Below are 4,957 nucleotides of genomic sequence, written 5' to 3' on the forward strand. Positions count from 1 at the left end.
TGACTATTATGACCATTACAGCAACTGAAACCCTATCTATGACACCCAAGATTGCAGTAGAAAAAATTCCTGAAGTGACAGCTATATAGAGGGAGACTTAGAAAAAATGGTACATGGCAGAGAATTCAAAAATAGTCTATGCAATGTACTGGCTTTTTGGGATCCTAGTCTGTTTGGATGATCACCTTCCCAGACCTGGAGGGAAGGGGGAGGACCTTGAAGTTCCCACAGGGCAGGAACCCCTGACCTGCTCTTAGGGATGGAGAGGGAGGAGGAGAGGGAGTGGGGGGAGTGGGAGGGTGTTGGGAGGAGGGGAGGAAGTGGAAATTTTTATAAATTAATAAAAAAAGAAGTTTTAAAAATAAATAAATAAATGAAAAAAAATAGTCTGTGCAAATGGTCGGAAGGCATCGATAGTCCAGTGATAAAGGCAAGTGTATTATCCACAAAAAAGAATAAAGTTTATTTAAAATGCCAAGGGAAGACTTACAGACATTAGCAAAACTGAAGCGGTAGTTAAAATATACCAACCAAAACGGCCGGTGAGATGGGTCAGCAGCAGGTAAACACTTGTTTCTGAGGCTGATGACTAGGCTCAGTACCTAGGAAGAACATGGTGGACTCTGATCTCCATGCTATGCCATGGCACATGTGCACAGCTGGCACTTGAGTAGGGCAATCTGAAGTCCCTGGGGTCAGCTGGATGGGACTTCTGTGCCTGCCCATCCTTGATGCACACACCAGGTGGTCATCTGATAGGTGGGTGGGGCCTGTTACCATCATAGTGCTATGTGTTCACCTCCCTAGGGAGTCTAGATGAAGAGGTTACACATTTTCCTCAGTCTCGAGTACTCAATAGCTTCTTAGGCCTGGTTTTCTAAAATGATTTTAATAGGCGCAATGTACAGTGCTACATTTATAGGATAGCACCCTTCATAATCTCAGGAATAATTCATTCATCAGCCTGTGCTACATAGGTAGTGTCAGATAGCTGGTGCTGTTCGCATGTCCACTCAGAAACAAAACTGCTTGTAAAATGAAGTCTCTCAGGTCAAGACAGTCTGGAAAGACACTGTTTTACTTAGATCCTGGTACAACGTGATTTCAAAGGTCAAGAGTTCCAAGAGCATCATCGCATGACCCTCTCAGTAGAGAAGTTGGAAGATGTAACATGAGGGGGCCTGTTTGTTATTTGGGTTTTCTGTCCCGCCCAGTTCCCCCAGCCTTTTTAGCCCCCGAGAAAAATCACACAAAGGACTCCGTAAGTTATAATGCTGATTGGCCCATTAGGTCAGGCTACTTATTAGCTAACTCTCACATCTTGATTAACCCATTTTTCTGATCTACTTTAGCCATGTGGCACAGTACCTTTTTCAGTGGGGCAGCTTACATCCTGCTGCTTCGGTGGTCTGGGCAGGAGTGGGAGGAATCAACTTCCTCCTCTCCAGAATTCTGCTCTCCTTGCATCATTTCCACTTCCTGTCTGGTTTTCCCGCCTACACCTCCTGCCTGGCCAATCAGCGTTTTATTTAAAACATGATTGACAAATTACAGACAATTCTCCCGCACTAGGAAGATGCCTTGTACTTTTCCTTGTTGCCTCCTTCTGGCTATTTCATTCAGTCATTCACTCTGACAAACGCTTGAAGTGTATCTACTTACCACCACAGCAGGCGGGATTTCAAGGACTGGGATAAAGAGATGGAAAATGCAAAGAATGTCCCCCCCCCCCAAGGAACCACATTCTGGTGGGGGAATGTAAAAAATAAACATATAAGTCTCTTCTTGAAATAGATAAGTATAAATAATATTATGTGTAAAGAAAATTATAAGACAAGATTAAAAATGGCTTTGAGGGGTCAAGAAATCTACGAAAAATGAGCTAGGAACTATAATACTCTTTTGAGAAAAGCTATAGACAAGCGATCTCTTTCTTCCTGAGGCTCCAGACTTACTATGTAAATCTGTCTATCTCTCCCCAGCAATCGATTCAACAAACTAAAAGATCTGGGGAGGGGAAGCCACAACCAGACCACAGACAGGCTTGCTAACGCCTGAGCCCAGAGCAATGATTGCCTGGCTGTCACTGACCTTCAGAAGGCCTTCCTAGTTACTGTTCCCAAACAAGTAAGACCGACTCCAAAGTGAGTCACTGGGAAACATTCAGGGATGCACCCCTAACCTGTCTCCTGTAGCATGGCAAAGCGACCCAGGCTTATGTCAAGGGCTTCTCCAGAGAACACAGAGAACTCCAGAGAGAAGCCTTCCATCCAAAGCCTATTGCTTCCTGAGAACAAGGCTGAGTCTAAGCCATAATATTATTGTAACTGGCTACCAAGACTCTTTTTGTTTCTGTTTTTTTTTTTTTTTTTTTGGTTTGGGCTTTTCTTTTTTGGTTTGGTGTTTTATTTGATGTAGCCCGAAATAAAGTATACAGGTCTGGATAGCATGAAAATCACTCCCTTGTATCAGTGGGTGCTCGCATCCCTCGCAGTCCTGATTACTTTTTTTTTATTTTCTTCATCATTCTGTTCCTCATTTGGACTGTGGAGTGCTCAGTTCGGTGTTCCAATATGGGTCTCCATCTGTATCGCCATCCAACGTCGGATGAAGGTTTCCTGTGCCCTTGCCTTCATTGCTCACGATCTCTTTCCTTCTGCCTCTCATTTGGACCTAGGGAGCTAGGTCCAGTGTTCCAACGTGGTTCTCCGCCTCCATCTCCATCCATCGCCAGATGAGTGTTCTATGGTGACATGCAAAATATTCATCAGTATGGTTGTGGGCCAAGGCCTGTTGCGAGCACCCACTGATACAAGGGGACTGATATAATGGGAGTTCACCAAGGCCTGTTGGACTGGGACTGAACGAGGACATGATCCAGCCAGATTCTCTGAATGTGGCTGGCCCGGAGCCTTTTTGAAAAGCCATTGACAATGACACTGGGACTTGCTTCCTCTGCATGTACTGGATTTTGGCGCTCCAGTCTGTTTGGACTCTCACCTTCCCTGGACCTGGAGGGAGCGGGGAGGAACTCGGGCTTCCCACAGGGCAGGAAACCCTGACTGCTCTGGGGGATGGAGAGGGAGGGGGAGAGGGAGTGGGGGGAGTGGGAGGGTGGTGGGAGGAGGGGCTGAAATGGAAACTTTTATAATTTAATAATAAATAAAAAAAAATTTTAAAAAATTAAAAAAAAAAAAAAAGAAAATCACAATGATTCCCCTGCCTCAGCCTATGGAGTGGTAGCAGTGAGATTTCCAGATGTGAACCACTGTACAGGTTACTGATAATGTCTTTTAAAACATTAAAAAAGAATTACCTCAGGTGGCCTTCAAATGTTGGGGGCCACATTATGATGACTTGTCACCTGGCAACTCCTCATTACTTCCTCTGCAAATTCCAGAAGTCCTCTATGCTAAGCCTGAATGAATGTCAGCCTCGCAGGGAAGGTCTAAAGCCCCTCGATGAGTATAGCACTCAACAGAATTCTAGCTCCGAATGGCAAGAAACTGCATGGTATCACATTGGGCGTTGATGGCCAACTGTTTCAAAACAAAAAGCAGATGTCCTCATTTAATAGTAGAGTCACTGCAATTTTGCTCAAAGTCTCCTATGTACGATACTATACATAATGATTTGAAACAATATAGTCATCTTTTGTACTTCTTTATAGCTTTGAAAGAAGACAAGCCACTATTTTAAGCATTAAAATACCTTTCTTTAAAAAGCCCAATGTTGACCTACAAAGTCTTTATTCTACAGAAGATGTTTACTTTAAAGATAACACACAACACACATTCTCATACATATTTCCTAAGTAGAAGAAGATCTTATGTATTATGGCAAGTTTAGTGTGGTTTCATTTTAGGAATAAAAAAGCAGTGTATTGGATATTATATATGAATAAATTGTAATTAAATGTAACCAAGGAATGTGTGTGTTTTTAATTTAAAAATCCACTCTAATTTTAATAGATATTTGGGGGGTTCGTTTGGTTGGTTGGTTTTGGTTTTGGTTGGTTTGGTTTTAGTGTTTCAAGACAGGGTTTCTCTGTGTAACAACCATAGCCGTCCTGGAATGCACTTTGTAGACCAGACTGGCTTTGAACTCATAGAGATTCACCAGCCTCCACCTCCAAAGTGCTGGGATTAAATGCATGTGCCAACACGCCCGGTTTTAATCAATAGTTGAAGTACAAAAAAAAATAGACCACCTGATTTGTGGATCATGGTTTTGGCTAAAAATGGAGTGTCCTCTACAAGTCCATCTATGGAGGGCTTGCTCCTCACCTGGCGCTGCTATGTAGTGAAGAAGAAGAAAGTTGAGGAAGTTGGGCCTAGTTGAAAGAAGCAGGTCATGGTGGTGGGGAGGCTTGGAAGGGCATGTTGTCTCTGGCACCTTTAGAACTCTCTGCTTCCTGTCTGCCATAGGATTTGCTGCTGCTATGTCCCACCATGTGCTCCCCAGCAGAAGGTCCTGTCTCACCAGAGCCCAGGAGCAGTGGAACCAGGTGTCCACTGGTTGGAACTTCTAAAAACATGAGTCAAAGTAAATATTTCCTCCTTTAAGTTTCTCTCATTTGTCTCAGCTACTCAATGTCTTGTAGCACACGGAAGCATGTTTTGGGCAACATTAAAAAAGTGCCACAAGGTGGTACATGCTTGGAATCCTGATGTGAGATTCCTCTCTGTATGCTGTGAATATCATTGGTTAATAAAGGAACTGCTTTGAGCCTATAGCAGGGAAGAACTAGGTGGGGAAAGTTAGGTTGTATGCTGGGAGAAAGAAGGGCAGAGTCAGAGAGAAGCCATGGAACTGCCGGAGACAGATGCTGGGAACTTTACCAGGTAAGCCACAGTCATATAGTGATACACAGATTAATATAAATGGGTAAATTAATATGAGTTAGCCAATAAGAAGCTAGAGCTAATGGGTCAAACAGTGATTTAATTAATATAGT

General features: G+C 43.3%; 1 long non-coding RNA gene across 1 annotated transcript; it reads right to left on the bottom strand.

Annotated features, from left to right (window-relative positions):
* Positions 1 to 1,262: 1,262 nt before the first annotated feature.
* LOC125410669 (uncharacterized) lies at positions 1,263 to 3,601 on the bottom strand. Its single transcript, XR_007235161.3, has 2 exons — positions 3,317 to 3,601; positions 1,263 to 2,743 (listed from the first exon to the last, which is right to left on the bottom strand). It is a non-coding gene; the product is annotated as an uncharacterized LOC125410669 (long non-coding RNA).
* Positions 3,602 to 4,957: the final 1,356 nt, after the last annotated feature.

The sequence above is a fragment of the Myodes glareolus genome, chromosome X (genome assembly GCF_982192425.1).
Source record: "Myodes glareolus chromosome X, mMyoGla1.1, whole genome shotgun sequence".
NCBI lineage: Eukaryota > Metazoa > Chordata > Mammalia > Rodentia > Cricetidae > Myodes > Myodes glareolus.